Below are 22,234 nucleotides of genomic sequence, written 5' to 3' on the forward strand. Positions count from 1 at the left end.
GTGTGTGAGGGTGCAGTGTGTGTGTGTGAGGGTGCAGTGTGTGTGTGTGAGGGTGCTGTGTGTGTGAGGGTGCAGTTTGTGTGTGAGGGTGCAGTTTGTGTGTGAGGGTGCAGTTTGTGTGTGAGGGTACAGTGTGTGTGTGTGAGGGTGCAGTGTGTGTGTGAGGGTGCAGTGTGTGTGTGTGAGGGTGCAGTGTGTGTGTGTGAGGGTGCAGTGTGTGTGTGAGGGTGCAGTGTGTGTGTGAGGGTGCAGTGTGTGTGTGAGGGTGCAGTGTGGGTGCAGTGTGTGTGTGTGGGTGCAGTGTGTGTGTGTGGGTGCAGTGTGTGTGTGTGGGTGCAGTGTGTGTGTGTGGGTGCAGTGTGTGTGTGTGGGTGCAGTGTGTGTGTGTGGGTGCAGTGTGTGTGAGGGTGCAGTGTGTGTGAGGGTGCATTGTGTGAATGTGTGGGTGCAGAGTGTGTGTGAGGGTGCTGTGAGCAGTAAACATTCAACTGATACTGACAGTATCCATATCGAGCAGTCAATACCCTGCTAATACAGCCCCCTCTGAGCCGCAAACACCCTACTGATACTGCCACCCTTGAACAGTAACACACCGCTAATACCGCTACCATTGAGCAGAAAACACCCTGCTGATACTGCCACCCTTGAACAGTAACACACCGCTAATATAGCTACCATTGAGCCGTAACACCATATTAATACCGCCACCATTGGGCAGCACACACACTGCTTATACCGCGTTAAGTACTCAACCCACCGCCAATATTGCCCTCGCCGAACGGTACGAACTCTGCCCACCCCTACAGTAATTATACTGCGAATGCTGCCGCCACTAGGCCGTTATACACACACTGGTCATAAGGTTAGCCCGGAGCAGTACCACCTGCTGTTAGTCACAGCCCCCAGCAGCCAATACTCAGGTAATATCGCCTGCCATGATAGCAGCCCATGCTTAAACCGGGTCAAGGCAGGGCCTCTGCTCAGAGGTAAGGTTGCACAAGTGATCCGCTAGAGGCACCCATCGACCCCCACCACAATCTGCATTCCTGCCCAGGGGCAAAAGGCAACACCAAAGACCATTGTATGGCACTTTCCCCGTGGGCCAACTGCCCACTCCGTTCACACTCCCCTAATTTTAAAGGCTTGTCCCTCCGCGTACAGTGCACTGACACCAGTGCTAGGTATGAGAAAAGCGATGTACCCAGCCACCGGGGCCCTACCTAGACCCAAGGGAAAACTGAAGTTATGGGAACAAAGGTTCAAACACACCGGCCCTTTCCAACACATTGGCCCTTTCGGCATAAGGCGTCGTCCCCTGAGCCCCGTTATGTCAGATTGCATGCCCTCATTTTGTCTCCATTACCGGGCTATTACCTCGTTCTCTGAATCCTATGGCCAGATTCCCCCAAATCAAGAGTAGCCGTCCCATGAATAGCGAGCGCAGAGAGCTCCCCGCCCACGCGCTGATACAGCAGCAATCACCCATGGTTATGGCTCTTGTACCCCGATGCACTAGTCCACGCAAGACAAAAGTCTCCCTGAAATGGGCCCCAGCTCAAATGCCTACATTGTGCAAGGCGCGCAACACAAGAATTCTCTCCGCCCGTTCTGAACCCCCAACACATCTTACAGATAGATGCCCAACGAGATTTCCCGAGCGGCCAATGACCACACATACATTCCATCCTTATTAGAAAGAGCCTGCATTAGCAGAGTTCTTACACCGTACCACAGGCAAGCAATTAAAGGAAAAGTCCGCCACCAGGAACACCCTACATCCTGCGGACTATGCAGTTAAACACAGGGGAGGGGCAGACCCGTCACACCACTCTCGGCCCGACAACCAATTCACCAATACCTTGCTTATCTTACCTAGATCCCATACGAAGTACCTTATCCCCCTTTCCATCATTAATAGAAAGAGCCTGCATTAAGCAAAGTACTTGCACCGTACTACCGGCAAGCGATTAAATGAAAAGGCAAAGTCCGCCACCCGGAACTCCCCGCTTACATCCTCCGGACTATGCAGTCAAACACAGGAGAGGGGCAGCACCGTCACACCCCTCCCGGCCCGACAACCAATTCCAAAATACCTTGCTCATTTTCACCAGATCCTGTACGACGACCAAAAAACCGGGCCAACCTGCCCCCGCATGATGCTGAACGCCCTACGAGGAAGGAAGGAGAAAGAATTAAAAAAAAACATAAAAGCTTTGGTGCGCGTAACAGACACCAATAGGCCATGGGTGGAGCTACGCGACCGCCTATGGCCTATCGCGTTTTCTGTTTAAAAAGAACACGCACTCAAAGCCCAATCAAAATGGACCTAGGGAATAACACGCTCGAGCTGTGTGGAAATTCCAGGTCAATTTTGAAAACCCCTTCAAAACGGCTCGCCTACGCAAGTACTGCTATGCAGTGCATCACGAGAGCTCGCCCTAAAAAGACTACTTTTCTATTCTAAATAGGGCTGTGTCTGCTGGAGAATGGAAGCAAGAGGCCTGCTGGTTATAAAGGCGACACTTTAAAATGGGAGAAAATAAAAATGAAGAGGTAACTTAATTTCGTTAACTCTTCATTTTGATTTTCTCCCATTTAAAAGCATTTAGAAACATCAGTATGTTCTCATACTGTAATACTGAGTTGCCTAGGACTTTTATTTAGGAGTTAAATACCTCAGTGCTTCAGTTCTTCACCTCTGTGCCCCAGCTTGGGACATAAATCTGACTGAGCACTGCTCATTATTATGCCCTACTATCTGCAACGTGATACTAAAGTAAACTAAACACAGCCTTCCCTCAACTTTGAAAGTAAAATGTGACCCTGTGCTTATTTAAAAAAGAACTCAAGGCTGTGAGCTACTCTGAAGGCTTCACCGAACTACTGATCGTTCCCAATCGACTTGTTGGAGACACCTGTCTTAACATGTCACAGGGATGTGCAAAGAGGTATCATCCATACTAAGAGCATTTACATAATGCATTGATTGCTGAAATATGCATGCTCTGTCAAAACACATGGGTCCTAGGATTATACATGAAGGACCCATTGTTATCCGAGCTCTGTCACAACACTTGGGTCCTGGAATATGTTTTATTGGTGTATAACACCTGGATACTGAGTGTACCTTTGTTTTCATGTATTCGTATTATTCTATATTATTTAAAGTTGACAGTTGTATATTTTGTATGACATGTAAATGTAATGTGCTCACTTAATTTTATGAAATGTATTCATATATTCTACACCAGTCCACAAAAGGTATGATATTACATCAAGTGATTTATTTTACACTATAGATTAAGGATAGTTTTGGCCATTTCATATACAAAGATATGTTTATTTAAATACTACAATTATATTTCATACATCGAGCGGAGTCTATACATTAAAACATACATTAGCCTGGGTCACATGCTATAGGTGGGGCTACATGCATCCAAGATGTGCCTTCATGATTAATCTGACGATCCTCAAGCAACGGTGGTGGGAAGTATCTCACAAGACTACCTTGAGGAGTGAGCCGAAGGAGGATAGGACCTGTAGATTCTCCATAGTTGAGAGGTGACACAAGGACAGCTGAAGGGCACAGCAGAGGTGGTGACCGGGCTCCAAAGAAAAGAATCAATCAATCAATCCATCGGACACTTTTAAAGCGCGCTACTCACCCGTGAGGGTCTCAAGGCACTGTAGAGAATGGGAAAGACACAGCTACTGATCAAACAGCCAGGTTTTGAAGAGCCTCCTGAAGGTCAGCAGGTCCTGGGTCTGCCGCACGTGGATGGGGAAGGGTGTTCCATGTCTTGGCGGCGAGGTGGGAGAATGATCTGCTGCTGGTGGTCGTTCGGCAGATGCGTGGGAAGGTGGCGAGGTCCGTGGAGCGAAACAGGCAGTTCGGGGCATAGAAGGAGAGTCGTTCGTTGAGGTAGGCTGGTCCGGCGTTGCGGAGAGCCTTGTGAGCGTGGGTGAGGAGTTTGAAGGTGATCCTCTTGTTGACCGAGAGACAGTGCAGATCTCTCAGATGGGTGTTCATGTGGCTGTGGCGAGGGAGTCCGAGGATGAGTCGTGCGGAGGCGTTCTGTATTTGATGTTGTTTCTGGAGTTTGGCTGTGGTTCCCGCTGAACAGCTGAAGAGCACAGCAGAGGTGCTGACCGGGCTCCGAAGAAAAGAAGGTGCAGTCTACTATAAGCAACGAGCAGGCTGCCAACCATTTAGAAGGACCGCAGGTGGTGAGGGTGTTCCCCAAAAAGGCTTCCAGAAGGAAATACATGAATAAGATCCATAAAAGAAACGGGGACATTTGAGTACATCTTGGACATAGGGCAGTAAAACAGACATTGACTATATGGTGGTCCAGGGAAGGCACCCAGACTGTGTATTAGTGATAAACGATAGTGTATAATTCTAGAAGTTATATGGAAAGGGAAATCACACAACAGCAGTATGAGGCTCAAAGCGCCCACCACACATCACAACAGAATACATGCAGAGGGGATACACAATCACTCCACAACATATCGGCAACATTAAAAGTAGTTAGCCTGAAAGCATGGGGTCCTAACACTGTACTGTCCCAGTGCTATATATGTTAGCTAGCATGGAGGGGCATTTTCCTCTTGCAGATGACTTCTCTTCTGATAGATTTGCCCCAAATGATGCCAAAGAAATTCCCTGTATGGTACAGTTCCTCAGAGGGAAAGAAGTCTGGGTGTGATGGGGTTCTGCCGAAACACCTGTTCTCTGGGGCAGCCTAACAAGTATGGCAAGATAAGAAGAGGGAGAGTCCTAGCCATAGTGTTAACAGTCAGCAGGATATGAAAAACCCTTGCCTCAATTTAAGCTTCAAGTAATCCCTAAGGAAAAATTCTTGTGGGAGACAAATACCCAACATAATGACAGTAGCTCATGAAGAGTTTATCATAGGGGTAACCTTAAACTAGTCATGAATAATTCCAGAGACTGGTCACCACAAAAAGTGAACAAGGCAGGCTTTCTAAAAATGGGCATAAGAGGCTGCAGCAGGTGTGATTAAATGACATCCAAGGAACACAGTACCCCCCAGAAACGGAGTGCACCTTTTTCTTAGCAGCTTGCAAAACTAGACAATATCTTGGTGTCATCCTTACTTGTGCAGAAGATAAAAGCCTTGAAAACTGGCCTTGTGCCTACTGAGCTACATATGAAATACTGAGAGACAAACCGGCAGAGGAACTAGGTGGTGGCTGAATGAAAGCCTGATGCACTGTAAGCTCATGATGCAAGAAATAGAAAACAGTTTGTCGCTCTTTATGGAGGACTTATAGTAAGGATGAATGTAGGAAGCTGGCTCTGTATATCAAATTAAGGTATAGTGTGCACTGAGTCTATTGGATCCCCAGAGGTATAGCAGAGGCTAAATTAGATAATAACTAACACCTCTATTTGTGGTTGTGTGGTAGAGCAGTTAGGCTTATTAGGAGATGTGTTAAGTTTTTATTGTATTAATTCAGAGAAGAACTGATGGCGCACACTCGGAGTGAATCCAGGCCAGTTAGGAAAGTATCAAAAAGGTAAGCTTATGTTTGCTTTCTAGAACCAAGCAGAAGTTATCACAGGTAAGTAAAATATACTTTCAAATGCAAGGCTGTACATAGGAATGCAATTGTAGTTGAAATTAGAATCATTACAAGTTTGTATTTTCTTTCTAAACAGTTCACAATACACACAAATTATTTTAGATTACTTTTCAGTTACTTTGATTACTTGGGTGATATGCCTAGATATCACACCATGGATCTTTCAAAACACACAGGTAAGTTCAACAGTTTTAGGTTCAAAGCAAAGTTAATTTGGTTTCAATACAAAAGCTCGTTCAACACAACATTTTTGGAGAAAAATTATAACATGGATTCCTATGGAAGGAAAGAGTGTTCTTGTTTTTCAGGTAAGTAAACAACCTACAAGAATAGCTGTTTGGGCTTAGAGCCCTGGTTTCCCGAGGCTCAATGAGGACTGAAATCGCTCCACCAGTGGCACATGGGCAGCTGGGTGCAGAGTGAAGGGGTTCAATGTTAGCCAATGGGGCTAGGAGGCTGTCGGTTTTGTGGCTACTTACCAGCAGGCCACTCAGTTGTGGGAGCAAAGCTCCAGGGTTAGAATCAGCACTGCAGCGGTCATCAATCAGCACAAGAGCTGCACCACCAGTGGCCGGATGCAGGGTGCCAAGAAGTCATCAGGAGCCTTTTTGTTTCCAATACAGATCTTGGGTTTAGAAGAAATGATGCAGGCTCGGTCAAAAAGGTTTCTTGAGGGAAACCACCGGCAAGAGAGGCAAGTTGGATTGTTGAGAGATGCCTAGACACCACCGGTCGGGCCACCCAAGGCCGTGCGGCGTCTGGTGCAGGGGTGTCTTTGGGCGACTGGTTTACTTAACAGCTCCAGTTGTGGTCGGTGGGCCCCTAAAATTGAGGCTGCAGGAGTCGGGTAGAAGGTGAGGCAAGTCGTGGGTCACCAGGTCCCAGGACAGGGCCACTCTAACTCAGGCCATCAGAGCGGGTGCAAAGCGGTGCAGAACCGCAAATCTGGCTGGATCTGGGCTCTGTGTTGGAGTCTTTAGTTGAGCAAATCTGCTGCTCACGGGAGACAGTCTGTTGGAGAAGGTAGTGCAGTTCCTCTGGGTTCTGGATGGCTGCTGGACACACAGGTATTTCGCTGGTAGCAGTTCAAAGTCAGGACAGGCCTGTAGGGCTGGAGCAAAAGCAGTTGTCGTCCTCTTCTTCCTCGTTCAGCACGGCTCTTCAGTCCTCCTCCTTTTTTGTTCTTCAGTCTGAGGAGGCAGGGTTAAGTGGTTGTCCCTAAATATTACATTTAGCGGTGTTTACAGGGTGTGCAGGCAGGGGCCAATAGGTCCCTTTCTTTGGGTGAGTACACCCCCTATTATGCCACCCTCCAATATAAGGGTGGCATAATAGGGGCTCCCTCTATGATTGGCTGTGTCCCCTCATCTTCAAGATGGAAGGGACTGAGATGAGTGCTTCACCTTCCTCACCTGAGGGGTGTGGTTGGCAAAGGTGGGAACATCTCTCTTCCTAACTTTATTTTCCCACTGATTCTCCCGCCCAAAGTGGGAGTGAGAACCAGTGGAAGACAGCAAAAGGCAGTGTCGGCTTACAAAGATGGTAGGTCTTTGAAGCTTCCTCCTCGTGGACCCAGCCCATCCTGTGGAGGGGGCATTACACCTCTTCCCAGGATGGACTTTGTCTCAGGACCCAGCGAGAGGAGTCCCTCTACCTAGGGTCTAGAAACCTGTCTGCTGGTGGCAAATGGCGGGTAGCCATTCAGGAACCCCAACAGGTGTGGTAGTTTTTTAGAGGGCATCCCTAAGATGCATTTTACATTAAATCCCACACTGGCATCAGTGTGGGTTTAATGTGCTGAGACATTTGCTAACAAATTTCCCAGGCTTCAGTAAAGCCATTATGGAGATGCGGAGTTCCTATTGACCAGTTCCCAGCCCATATATTCTTTATGGCTTTACTGCACTTACAATGTCTAAGAAGGGACGCAGACCCGGTAAGGGTACAGTGCTCTTGCAACTGCACCTTCACCTGTGATCTAGTGCACCCAGCTAGAGGGGTGACTTACCTAGTCCACAGGCAGTGGATTGCAGGCATGACACAGGTATGTGTGCCATGTTGACTCTTCATTTTTCTCTGCACCAGAACACACAGCCTGCATGGCAGTGTGTGAGAGTTAAGGTGCAGGGTCCCTAAGGGTGGCACAATAAGTACTGTGGCCCTTAGACGCCTTCCCTGGTCATAGTGCTCTTGCTACCTTTTACAAAGGCTTACCTGTGGCCAGAGGTGTGTGAATTGGCACCGTTTTGGAAAAGTAATACAGGTGCTGGGCCAGATTAGCAGGATCCCAGCACACACAAAGTCAAGTTGGCATAGGTATCTGGCAAATAGTTAGGGGGTAACAATGTAAAAAGGGGTACCTTCCTACAGCGAGGTAGACAATGGGTGAAATAGGATGTACTCAAGGCATTAGTGAAAAAGGAAAAGCTTGTCAATCTTTCCAAAGTTGAACAAAGAAAGACAAGAGAAAGTCTCTTGAAAGCCAGGTGAGAGAATTTGAAACTGTTCCCTTAAAACATAGAAGAAACTCAGCAGGCTCAGGGCTCAAGGGAAAAGTCTAGCTGCAAATAAATTAGTATACACCTGCTGCATATCAATTCGAAATACAAGGATGGGAGCAATAAAATGGGCATACTACTGGTGAGCATATTTCGCGCAAAAATAGCAAAAGAGAGGGTGAAGAAATTTAAAATCTGAAAGGTTCATAGTCTAGGCCAGTGGTTCTCAATAAATCATGTGCAATGTGGTCCGGGGTCCACGACTGCTTTAAAAATAAAATATTTACAGATAAAAGTGTATATAAATAAAGAAGCAAAGTGTAAAAATATAAATGCTGCAATGTCCTGTAAATGTGTAGGAATCAAAAATTGGAGGCCAAAAAATTAAGTTAGTGTCCTCAGATTGATTCGTGGGACCAGTACAAGTGCATCAAAGGGCATGTAGTATGGTAGGTATGTGGCCTCAATTAAATTTAGAAAAGCTCTAACTTTCTCATCAAAATTACGATTTTGACTTTTTCTTTAAATAAAATTAAATATACAAATGATTAAATATTTTTTTATTTGTGACTCCTCCAGATTCTACCCGACTGCCTACACTTCCCAGCAGCCTCTGCTGCTGGGACGTGATTAGAGTTTCTCATGCCCAGGTATCTTATATCCCCACACCACCTCCCGCATCAAGGGACACTGGTCAGCGGCGCTCTGGCCCGTCAGTGCCCGGAGGAGGCTGGCCTGGGCCAGCTCTCTTTATCTTGACCCACAGCTTAAGGTACAATACCCGCTGCCCCCGGGCCCCTGCTCTGCCTGCTGCCCCCAGCTCCGCACTGCCTGCTTCCCTGGACCCTGCGCTGCCTGCTATTGTACCTGGCTAAAGTACTCAAAGCCATCAACCAGCAGCTCACCGAATTCCTGCGAAAAAAACGACCTACTGGGCCCATCACAGTCAGGATTCTGTGCAAACCACAGCACTGAGACTGCTCTTATCACTGCCACATACAACATCTGAACACTCCTTGACTATGGAGAAACTGTGGCCCTGATCCTCCTCAGTCTCTCTGTGGCATTCAACACCCTCCCCCACAACACCCTCATCAACATACTCTACATCATAGGCGTACAGCAAGACGTTCTTAAGCGGATTCCCTCCTTCCTTACAGGACGCACACAGAGCATCCTACTGCCTCCCTTCACCTCTGGTGGTCAATTCAGGTGGTGGCAGCTCCTGTTTCCCACTGGGGGTACTGTGACATCGTGGGGCAGTATTCTCTTCTGCCTTTCTCTGTCACCGTTCTCCTCCGCACCATGACACTCTTGAGTAGCAGTGCGCGATATAAATCCCCTTATAACATAACATAACCTCTGCACCCAAATACATAAATTACGGCGTACCACAAGGATCATCCCTCAGCTTCACTCTGTGCAACATCACCCCCCTCGCGGCATTGTCGGATCCCATGGATTCAACATAATCTCCTACACAGACAACACTCAACTGTTCTTCTCACTCATGAGGACCCCTCCAATGCCAAAACCAACTTTCCGCTACTCCATGACCAATGTAGCCAAATGGATGAGAGACCCCTGACTCCAACTCAGTTCCAACAAAACTGAAGTACTGATCTTCGGAAAGAACACCTCCGCGGGGGACCACAGCTGGTGGCCTGCAGAACTCAGACCAACACCGACCAACCATGCACTCAACCTCTGCATCATCCTCGACAAGCAATTGACAAGTTAACCAAGTCCCCTCCTCCTGCTTTCAATCCCTTCGCATGCTCAGCAGAATCCTCAGATGGATCCCAACCAACATCAGAGAGACAGTCACTCAGGTCCTCATCACCAGCCACCTTGACTTTGGCAACGCGCTGTATACTGCCATCTCTTCCTAGCTCCTCCAAATACTCCATACAATAGAGAATTATGCCACCAGACTCATCTTGGATCAACCCAAATAAACCCACATCATCCCCCACCTGAGACAGCACGGTCTGCCCATCCAGAAGAGCTGGTAGTTCAAAATCCTCATGCAAACCTACAAAACCCTCTACAACCTATGACCTGCCTACATAAAGCTTTTACTCAACTTTCACAAACTCTAGACAGCTGCGCTCAACTTCACTTGCCCTTGCACATCGCTACACCCTCTCCCCCTGCATCTGCCGCAGCGGTGGCTGCTCCTTCTCCTACATCACTGCCAGGACCTTGAACGATCTTCCCACTCCAGCTTCGCACAGCACCCCTTGCTATCAGACTTTAGACAGAGACTCAAGTCCTGGCTTTTTGGAGACTCAGCGCCTAGATACCCCTAGACGTGAAAGTGTTGCGCTTTACAAATGCTGTTTGATTATTTCATGAATTGTTTCTGTATTTTTGCATTGATTTGCAGTTCAGGTCATTCAAAATGCTTAGGCTGGGGTCACTGGATTCCAGTATTGATTCAGTGGATGCTCCTTCAATTCCAATAATGATCCAGTGAGGGTCCTGGGTTCCAATAATGATCCAGTGGGGTTCAGAGAAGTCAAAAAGCTACAGAGGGATATCACACATTTTGGGAAGAAAAGCTCCTGATGACAAAATAGACTATCCGTAGTGCGGATGCAAATGCTGACAGCGGAATAGAATATAGAATTAGATAGACCCACAAGATTAAAGGTAATATTGAGTGTAGCAAAACTAGCAGTGGGTCAGCAAACCTTGACCGCTGCAGTGCAATTTGTTATAAAACAAATTGCCCCCCTCCTAACCTGCTTAACACATTTAACATGAGTGAGGACACAACTGAGATAATGGCATATGTGCTATCCATGATCTCTAAACCAGGTAGAGGCCTTTCTCATGCAAATCAAACAGACCCATATCTGTTAAACATAGATGTCAGGCTCTTCACAAAAATATTAGCAGTGAGGCTAGAACAGTTGTTACCAAGTTTTTATTAAGCAAGATCAGTACGGCTTTGTACCAAGCAGGGGTTGTGGAGAGAACACGACCGTTATTGGACAGCTTGCAAAAGGGTTGATTGGCACTTTCTTCCTCACACACTGTCTACCTTTGGGGTAGGTAGTAGGTTAAAAAGATGGGTTCTCTGTAGGTACTAAATACCAGCCCTGATGGTCCGGATGAATGGCACCATTTGCTATAGCTTCAGAATTAAAAGGGAGACATGGAAGGGATGTCAGCTCTCCCCCATGCTTTTTGCCCTCTCTCTGGGAAAAAGAATGACTGAACGAATGAATGAAAAAGAGAATGTAGGAAGAGAGGAACATATACATGTGATTTATATGGATGGCCTTATGGTCACATTGACCAACCCACACTACAGACAAAGCTACCTTCAAAATCAACTAAACCAATTCACCGATCTTAAACCTTTCCATCAAGATAAAAGAAATGTCGCTCATCCAGCTGACATAGCCATTCCAATGGGCAAAATGCAATGTCATATACTTGGGGATAACTTTGCCTGAGAAAACAGCTACAGCTAATTGTGGTAATGTGGTGAAATCTCTAAAGTGGAACCCACATATTTGGTGCTTGTTAGAATTTTACTGGTGCTACAGAAAGATTTTAAAATGATGCTGCTCTCTAGAGTATTATACATCTTTCAAATGCTACCACTTTTAGTGACTAAAGGGCTGCTGAAGTAATTCTAATACATGATAGATGATTTCATAAGGGCGGAAAATCATTAATGCAAAAACAACCAGAGGAGGAGGAGCTGGAAGTCCTAGATATCAGACAATGTTTTCAAGCAGCCCAACTGCAATATATGTTTGAGTGGGAGCGAGTTGAATCGGAGAGAGAGAGAGAGAGTGGTCCTCATTGACCAGATATTAGTACGGAAGGCATAAAAGGGTGCCTTGTTTCAAGAGAGACTTTGGAGTCTCTACTCTTTACCAGTGACCAACACTACACTGAGGTCTGACATAAGGTAGCAGTAGTGCCTGACCTGAATACTTCATCATCACTGCTGACTCCTTTGGTGGGCAACCCAGTCTTCTCCCTGGGAATGAAGAAAGACCCTTGAGCCCACGACACATGGCTGCAGTAGAGTGGGAATAATGTTTTATGAAAAAGATGAGATCCTTTGAATCCATCAAAAGTCACTTTGCTCTCCAAGAATCAAAGATATGAGAATTTGAGTTCTTTTCTCAGAAAGCAAATGCTTGATGGCGAGGTCTCTCACTTGGTACTAGCAGTGGGCTATCAGAAAAGAAGATGATTTAAACTGGTGTCTGAAATACTCAAATTGTTGCTGTTGGATTTGCCCTTCTGGCAGGTTCACCCCTAAACTTTTTGCTTTTAATAGTGACCTGGTGTTAGTTATTCTTGGCTCCTGCGCACTTTTACACTGTGTCCCAGTGTAAAGTGCGTGCACACTCTGAATGCATGTGGTGAGATTGGCCTGCCCTCTCATAGGAATGCATGGGGAATGTGTGTCCATGGTAGTTCCTGATGCGTGGAGAGTGCAGGGTCGAGTTTGGTATGTGCGAACTCGTGAGAGTAAATGCTGCGCGATGATGTGTGCAGATTTAATGTGTCTAGTGTGGAAGTGCCACTTCTAGAAGTTGGCATGTCTGTGCAGTAAATGTGAAGTGACTGTCTGGCTTGTGATTGGCTGGAGCTGGCTGGTGTGCCTGGCTCCAGGAGTCAAGATGGGTCTGCCCCGGTGGTAAATGGAGAGATCTGCATATGGATGGGAGGGAGGAGTGCACCCGGGACCTGAATAGGGCTGGGCCTTCCCTACACAATGCTGGCGCCGCCCCCTGTGGTGCGACTGATGTCCCTAGCCTGTCCTGTGAATGGGGAGAGGGGCTGAGCACAACAGAGTGCTCCAGAACCAGCTGCGTCTGGTTTTCCCCCGCCCAGCAGCCTGAGACATAGAGATTGGGTGTATAAGAAGGGGCTGTGACCCCATGAAAATGTTCTTTCCTGATCCTAACTTGAGGGCGGCCTGCTGCTGCTGGGCGCTAGGAGGACCGCCACTGGGGACTGCCTTCCTGCGAGCTGGCCCCTGGGCCCAGCCTTTGCCCACCCGCCTTCCTTAGGACTTTGTTCTGAACGTTGTCTGCCAGCACCTGGAAAGTGCGTGATTTTTCCTCCAGAGCAGCGCTGCTGTTTTCCACTGCAGCAGGGAGCTGCGAGCGCATTCCTGAAGGATTCCCAGGCGTGTAGATCCCCCTTTGCATTATTTTTGGCGCGGGTTCCACCCCGCATATTTTGCTGTATAAATATCCCTAGCGGGTGCCCATCTCGCCAGGTACTTGGTGCTGTGGTGCCTGGTTTTTATAGCCCCCGTGGGTGCCCACCCTGCTTATTTTGTGCTATTGAGGGTGCCTACCCCTCGTTTTGCCGTGTCGAACTACTGCCGCCAAAAAGGTAAAATACGGAGGGCCGCCGCTATGCCTGCAGGCGACCCAGGAAGCGGACGGGGGCCCACCCCGCGCTCCTGTACCCGGAACCAGATTGCTGCATCCTCACCGGGGCTCCCGAGTGCAAGGGAGAGCCCCGGACTGCCTGCGTGTGCCCCGTCGTGCAGCTGAGGGGCAGAGAAGTGCTGCGGTCGCTGGCGGGGCTCCCTTGTTGTCAAGAGAGCCCCGTGTCCTGCAGCAGCTGTGAAGGTGAGGCGGAGGGGGCCCGAGGCACATTGCCGGTGCTTGCCCCCGCCGCGGTGAGAGGAGACGCGCTGCACTCCTCGCCAGAGTCCGCCCAGGAAGCCGCCAAGAGGGAGTCCCAGTTGAGTGGGACGTTGCCCCCCCCATCACCGGTCCCTACTCTCCCCGAGCGGTCCCACAGTGCAGCGGACCGCTCCAACGCTGAAGGGGGCATTGTTGTTTGTAGAGCCTGAGGGCTCCGACAAAGCCCCAAATATTTCTAGAGCCTAGAAGGCTCCAAGGGCGCATTGGTATTTCGAGCCCACGAGATCTCCAAGGGGGCATTCTGTATCTAGAGCCCGAGAGGCTCCCCCGTTGTTTTTGGGCACTGTTGGTTATTTAGAGCCCCAGAGGAGAGCCAGGGTGCACCCTGGTGCCCAGGCTCAGTTCCCCAGCTGCCCAGCACTTAGTGGGCAGCTGCATCATTTATGCCCTAAGAACCCTTGCGCATTCTTCTTTGGCTGCCTGCACAGCCCAGCCATTGTGGTCAAAGGGCGTTTCAGCCCCCCGAGAAGCCAAGTTTGCCTGGGGACATTTTCATGTGTTGTGCCCTTGCTTGGGGTACATGGTCAGTGAATGTGACTGTTGCGCAAAGTGATTACCAACTGTGTTCACACTGTTTATAACTAATGTGATTTATGCATAATATGCAATGCCTTTTTGCCTATACCTCTAAATGTGTTTATGCTTAGGAGGTTGTTTTACCTAGTATAGTTATGCTAGTGAGTTCATGGTTCCCTGCGTGATATATGCCTAATGTGGTTAGGATTGCGTAGTGTGCACTTATCGTTTACCAGTGGTTATTGGTTGTGTGCTACAATTATTCTATGTTCTAAGTGCTATTCCTACAAAGTGCTAGTTCTACCAAGTGCTTATTCCTTACAGTTGCCCATGTGACCCTGTCCTGTGTATATAATCCCCTGTAAATACTGCCCAGTGCCAGTTGACACAGTGTAAATTGTGTGTTTATTATCTAATGTGTTTGGTATAATACAAAGGCTATTTTTACATATTTAACAGAGGGTGGAGAGAGAGAAAAAGAAATCAGAATGGATTCGTTCTCCCTGGGCATAGATAAATAAACAATTAGAATCCACTCCTTGAGATTAAGGGTGTATCCTCCACAGTGGGGAACACCTTTATTGTTTTAGGTCCCCTCTCACACCAACAGGCCCCTTGGTGTCATGCTTCATCATCGGGGTCATCGTACCCCTCTACGGGGTATGGCGTGCTGCGACCTACGGATACGTCGGAGCACTTGTTAGACAATGTGTGGTGTTGGTGAGGGTTTTTTTTTATATGTGAGTGTATTGTGGGGTTTGGAAAATAGTGATAGTTAAAAAGAACCTAGCTCTTGGGGTGACTAAAAAATAATTAATAAGCCCCCGGGCTGGTGCTGTTAAAATGAGGGTGGGAGGTCACTACGCTGACAATGTGCGTTACCTCCTTTCGGTGTGCGTCGACATGTTTCGGTGCCTGAAGCACCTTCTTCAGGACGGGGTGCACAAATCCTCACCTTACTCACGTTTCTCTAACTAATACTAGAATTTTCTAATAAAAGTGAGGAAAAATTACAGTGTAGCTTCCTTTGAGGTGGGCCTTGGGTGTTGTTGCTGGGTGCGCGCGCAAACGCCTTACAAATTGCCTCCGGGATGAGCCTGACTGCTCGTGCCAAGCTGCCAAGGGGATGAGCAGGGGTTATTTTGGCGTGTGACTCCCTTGCCCTGACAAGAGTGGTGGTTTCTGCCTGGCTTCGGCGCAAGCCTTAGCCAACCAGAAATCGCCATTTCTAACAGTTGCCAAATCCCAAAGATGTAGTTAAGTCCCTGGGAATAAAATACTGGGAGAGAGAGCTGGGAAGACCTTTAAAGAACAATAATGGGAAAAGCACAGCCACAAGACTGTGTAACACTGCAATATAAACATTGAAGGAAAACCCCTATTCCAAATCTCACTAAATTAGTACCATGTCCCAACTAGGCTGTTAGTGATATAAAAAAGAAAGTCAGACACCTGTTGAAAAGGTTGCATCAAAAAGGGAATGTCCACTGTGGGAATGCCCCAAGTTCCAGACATATTGTAAAGGGATACTAGATATTGTATGCAAAATGTTTTATAATTTAATACCCAGATTCCAACGTACATAAGTAAAAAGGCTTGCCCACTGACAGTCATACACTTTACATTCATGGAGGCACAGACATAATTCCGTGGTGCTATGTGCAGCCCAGCAGTGCATTTTAGCAAGGTGGGACACAGGTAATCTGCAAGACATCAACGATTAGTTATACAGTATTTGGAACATGATGAGATTGGCGCACACAGTTCACAATGTAGCACAAAAGTCCCCAGCATTTGAAAAAGACTTGCACATGGTGCATGGAGGTGCGTGGGGTATTACATGAGCCCCCAGGACCACTTCATAGTGGCCCACAATGGACAGGGGCCCTGTTTAAGGCCCCATTTTCTGTTTCTGACAGCCTTTGCATGGTAATCTTTCTGCCATTTAAAGGTGTATCGGAAAGGAATATCGTAATCTGGACGGTGATGCCTGCCTCAGCATCGCTGCCATTCTGGACTACGAATCTTACTGCCGCCTAGTCGGGATCACTGATCCTTGCGGAGGTCTTCCCCGCGACTGGTGTGCCCCCAACTGCCTGTCGGTGGTGGTCTGCCCGCCATGAAAATCAGGCCCTTAGTGCTGATACTACTCTACTTGGCCAAAGAATTTTGGAGAAATCACATTTCCTGAATATTTATATGTCCCTAACAAATCTAAGGAAATACTGAATGAGACAAATACATTGCTCACTGGGAGAAAGAGGGCAACATGAATTGCCGGAAAACAAGATTGTACTATAGCTATTCTAGATAATCTGAAGCAACTGGTGCTTTGGGAAGAGGTTGGAGTTACTTTGCTTGAATTACTGGCTGACCAATGGATATAGGCATGCACTTTGTGTTTTGACAACATTTAAAAACAAGCATTTGCAATGCAATAGGTCTCGCATTTACACAAGTTTGAGCTTTTGGCATTGTAAATGGCAATGCCTTTTATTTATGTTTTGGTTTTTAAAACATAAATAAAAGGCATTGTCATTTACAATGCTAATAGTTTAAACTTTAGCAAAAGTGAGACCTATTGCATTGCAAATGCTTGTTTAAAGGACACCTCAGACACTACTTCCCCAACCTACCAACCTTCAGCGATAGGACAAAACTGCAAGATGCCAAAAGTAAGTCAAAAAATGTGATTCAAAAGCATCACAATGTTATATTCGTCTGAACTGTGCAAAACTTAAACCTCAATCAGAAGGTTTCTTAGTCCTTTAAAATTATCAAAATTGGTGAAATACAGACACTGGCCTGGACAATGTAAGTAGGCCTCTAGTGGCAGCAGACTGCTTTTAACCACTAGGAATCTTAAAGATTTGCCGCGGAAGAGGTAGATAGAACCTGGAGAGTTGAGAATTAATTGGAGAGCTGGAAAGAGGAAAAGCTGAACCAGGACATTTTAACGACACTCCGCAGGATGAACTGCAATTTAAAAGGAAAATTACGTATTTTCCTTAAACAAAGAAGGGATATTCTGGGAAAAGTAAAGGGCGAACCAGCACTTGAACAAATCTGGCATACATCGCTTTATAGTACTCTCCTCATGCCAAACTCGGCGCAGCCATTTGCTGTGTTACAACGAATCTGAAGAATTCTGCGTTGGCAGGTGGTTCCACCAATACAAAAGACTGACATGGTGGAGTTACCAAATACTGACTGCACCACTGAGGTACGAGTACACGAAGGCTCGGCAGAGGTAAAAGGAGCAAGTAGTTAGTAGCATTTCAATCTAAAACATGCTGCTCAACAAAAATCTCTTAATAATGCAATGCCTTTAACACAGCTCCGATCAACTTGGCTTACAGCACTATTTTTTAGGAAAGACCAACATAGCGCACCAAAAGTGCAATTATCCCAACTCGAAAGTTCTAAGCGTTGGTATTGCTTTCACCTGCTTTGTAGAGAACGTAACTGACTGTCAGGGCTGGTGGTGAACAGAGTATGAGACCAGAGCACTGTTTGTCTATTCAGTTTTTATTAAGTTTTTACTCTTAAGGATGGGTTTTTGTAACAGTCTTTCCTTCTTGGGGTTGTTCTTGTTTCAGGGAATGTCAGGGTTTGGTCCGATGTCCCGGTTCTTGTGACCTCAGGGAAAAGAAAAACAATCAGGGGTTACTGATCTGCTCTCAGCTTTAAATGTCGTGCTACCTTCACCAAATGAAAAAGGGTGTGTGTCTTTAGTGCAAGGGTCACCGCGGGGCCTCCCGCCTCCCCAACCTTGCTACCTCCCACCTCCCCAAACACCCCACCAGAATGCCCCTTTTAGCAACACTTGCCTTGGGCTGTGGCCCCACTCTCGGACCACAGCAGCAGGACCCGTGGCTTCTTCTCCCTTCAGCCCACCGGGTATGGAAGCAGTGTCGGGAACGTCGCTCAGCAGTACTCTCAGTACGCTCTCCTCTCTTCGGTTTACCTCCGCTCTCCCGCTCTCCTCTCTCCGAATCTCCTCTGCTACCGGATGCTCTGCACCCGCCTCCGCTCTCACGCTCTCCACTCTTCGGATCTCCTCTGCCTCCGGGTGCTCCGCAGCCGCCTCCGTTCTCACGCTCTCCACTCTTCGGATCTCCTCTACCTCCGGGTGCTCCGCAGCCGCCTCCGTTCTCACGCTCTCCACTCTTCGGATCTCCTCTGCCTCCGGGTGCTCAGTTACCTCCTCTCCGACCTCGCACACCGTCCGTTCCATGCCTCCTCCTCTTATCCTTCCTGTTTCCGCCGGCTGACGGGACTCCTCCCCCTTCCGCTGTTCAACTGGTAGACCGCGGCTGTAGACTTCCTGGTTCTGTGTTCTTGGCAACCAGGAAGCGGTGTTTCTTTCTTCCTCGTCCGCTTCGGAGTGCTCCAGCCGCTCCTCCTCCCCACACTGACCAACACGATAATATAGCTGGGCCTCGCACTGTCATCAAAAACCGACACCTTCAAATAAAGTTATGGAGGGAGGCCTTCGGGAGATCGTAATAGCATTGACTGGAAAAAGTATCACAATAACAGAACAACTATTAGTGTACCCAGTATAATGAAGTACTTGTTACATTTAAGGCTTACATTGACAACGCAGGGCAGTACTTAATTTGTGCCGGTGCTTTCCGGTGCTTAGCACCGGCACTTAAATGTCAGGGCCGGGGCTACGCTTCCCATCTCCTTAAATGATTTCTGCAGTAAAAAGTTAAGTAAATATATTCATCAGCAGCAGCTGCTGCAGGTACAGGCCCGGCCGGCGGCTGTTCGTGGTGTGTGTGACTGTGTTCGCGTTCGTTCAAACTGCTGCTCATGTGCCAGACTAGAGTCTCTGTCTCAACTGCAAAGCTCCGATTCCCGCCCGCGCGCAAGACTGCAAATGCAATCAATCATGTATGTTGTAATTTTTTATTTGCGAGTGTGCCTGGCTGTCCCGTCCGCCGGCCCGGGCGGCCCGCCCCGCGCACATTTTTGTTGATGTCAACTGATCCAGCCAGCAGCCAGGACATGGTAGCGTAGCCCGGCCGGCCCGCCCAGGCCAAGAATGATTAATTAGAGAGACAATAATATAAAATCATTTGCGCAGACTAATATACTGTTGTACTGGCCAGCAGCAGTGCACGGCTGTTCAGTTTCGTTTACAGGTACTGGCAGCGGTTTCGTTTTGGCACCCAGTACTGGTGGCGCCGATGTTAGTTTCGGTTTGAGTGGGTGGGCGAGCGGGCCGGGGCTGCGTTCTGAATGGTGGGGGCAGTTGGGTGGGGGAGGGGGTAGTCAACTGAGGCAGGGGCTGTACTGTGTGTTCGCGCGGTAGCGCACGCAGCCGCAGATTTCACTTCTTGGCTCAGGCAGACTGCCACACTGCCAGTTGCCACGCCCCAGCATAACCTGCGCAAGTGCGCAGTCACATCAGCAGGCGCCCCCCCCACGCCATGGCCGACAACCACAAACGAAGGCAGCCCCCTGCTCACCCCCCCCGGCCCCACGACGACCACGAAGCGGCAGAGAGCTGGGCCTGAGCTGCCTGTCGGCTTTCCTCGAGTCCTGTGTCCCCGAAACTGCAAGCAGGCAGCAGCCAGCACGCACACGTCGCACAGAGAAGAGAACTGAGTAAGTACAAACACGAACACCAACCAGTTGGGCAGCCAATCAGCAATGCATGCATTCCAGTGTGTGTGCATCAACAAGGCACACATGAGATCAGATCACATCACGATTCACCCCAGGGCCCCCACCTGACCTGCTCATGGGACTCAATGTATTGATCTCGAGATATCTATATTGGAAAGCTGTGTGTCTCTGCAACTTGACATCAGCGAGCATACCCACAGAGCTTTACCCCAAGCTGCATAGGATTTTTTGGTGACCATAACCTGCAGTCTCTGTCCTTTATAAACATACAGGTGTTTGTGCCGACCTGCAATGTCCTGGTTAATTACATTTGGAAATAATTCATGTCTTATAACATCTGTGACCTGTCACAAAGGTACTCAATCCTTTGCTCTTCTTACGCCTACTTTTCTGTTGACAAAACATTTTCCTTCACACCTTCTTGTCGTCTTTGTTTTCACCTCTTTCTTGCTTTCGCCTCAACCTTTTCCCCCCCTCCCAGAAGCACCTTATGCCCTTCGCTTTTACAGACGCCTTGCAGTTTTTCCTGTCCGTTGCTTACAAGTACGTTTTTCTGTAGCAACCGCGTCTTACTCATCAGTCTTCACCCCTCCCCCAGCACAGATTCAACAAAGGTGGCTCACGCTAGTGGCGATGCAAAGACTGCAGAGCCATAGTGCAGTTAAGCCAAATAACCCCTCCCCCCTCCTCCCCCGCAGTCCCTTGGTTAGGTACTGAATGCAGCCATAATAGGAGTGCACAAGTCCCCTCAGACCTCTGGGTCCCGGTGCCACTGCAGCTGCTGTACCATTGAAAAGCACGCCTCTTGTTCTCACAGGAAGAAATGCACTAATTTCCTCGAAAATCGGCTAGCGGTCCCCTTTATTTGTAATAAATATGGTGAAACAAAATTTGAAGCAATTATAAAGGGCATTTATCCATATTTAGGTATTTTTTGTTTGCCGCTGCATTCTTTCGCAGATGTATTGAATTGATACGGGTGGGGGGGCAATATGGTCAAGATCACACAGTGTAACCAAGTGTACATGCCAGGACTAGAATTAAGTGCTCTTAGTTCAAAAGCCTGTCAAGTAGTCACCAATCGTGCTGCGTTGTGGTCCTGTAAATAAGTGCTACCTTCAGCTTACTGGGTCTGGACGCTATTTATTTTATCGACGCCAGAAAGATGAAAGGCACTACTGTCATCCTGTAACCTGTCGGTTAAAGCCCTGAGGCTCGCAGCTGACTCTCACTCCGCTGCCCTTTCTTCCTGGCAGGTGAAGTGAAGAGGACAAACGGGTCGATGAGCGGTGATAAGAGTTGTAAACACCGCTTAGAAGTGTGCAGTGCCATACAGGCGCTTGTGCAGGAGCACGCGGTGAAAGTGTCCCTTGTTACTGAGAGGCACTATCTCACTAGTTAAACGTTCGGCGCCAGACATGAAATGCCGTGTTTTTTATTCTCACTTGTGCCTTTGACCAAAACCGTGTGACCTTCGGGCTCTCGTGTAGCCCCCGCCAGCAGAGCCCGGTGAGTGTCGTGAGGTGTGGGGGGGGGATTTATGGGGGCGGGAGAGCTCCGGACCTTTTTATTATTTATTCATTTAACAACGTCGGAAAGGGGCGAACATGCGTAAGGGGAGAGGAGCCCGGTGAGTGGGGTTGAGGGTGTACGCGCCTGTGTCTGTTTGAGTGTGTCTGTGTGCGCGTGTGTCTGTTTAAGGGGGGGTGCGTGTGTGTATGCAGTGTGTGTATGGCTGTGTGTGTGCGCATGCGTGAGTGAGTCTTTCTTTGCGCATGGGAATATGAGGCACGGCGACGTGCGCGCTCACGAGGTATAATCTCGGCAAGAAAAAGCGCGTGGCACTTTGCTGTCCACATTCCCCCAAAAGTAACAACATAAGTTGTCTCGCCCTAGACAGCAAAGCTTCGCTTTGCTTTCGTCTAGGCGAGACCTAAAAATGTATTCTAGAAACGATGAATCCAATTATTTTACAGCTTTAAAAGTCAAAAGAAATTCTTGAACGCTTCAACTAGACTACAAAACAATTTTGCTGAACTAAAATGTAACCAAGCATTTGTAAAGCCGTTAGTCCTACTTTCATCTTCATTCGTAAGCCATACTAATTGAATTTGTTATGGATTTATTATCCCAAGCCATGTAAACAAAAGCACACTAACTTGCTGTTTTAATATTCAAGTACATTAAAGCCAAATCTATTGGCTTTTGAAGAATACATAATTACGAGGAGCAAAGGGGTGTTTAGAGGAGCATATGACTATCTAG

General features: G+C 47.9%; 1 protein-coding gene across 5 annotated transcripts in view; it reads left to right on the plus strand.

Moving 5' to 3' along the window:
• Positions 1-22,234, plus strand: part of SGIP1 (SH3GL interacting endocytic adaptor 1) — a 1,273,000-nt gene that overhangs the window by 256,305 nt on the left and 994,461 nt on the right. The window lies entirely within an intron of this gene.

The sequence above is a fragment of the Lissotriton vulgaris genome, chromosome 1_1 (genome assembly GCF_964263255.1).
Source record: "Lissotriton vulgaris chromosome 1_1, aLisVul1.2, whole genome shotgun sequence".
Lineage (NCBI taxonomy): Eukaryota > Metazoa > Chordata > Amphibia > Caudata > Salamandridae > Lissotriton > Lissotriton vulgaris.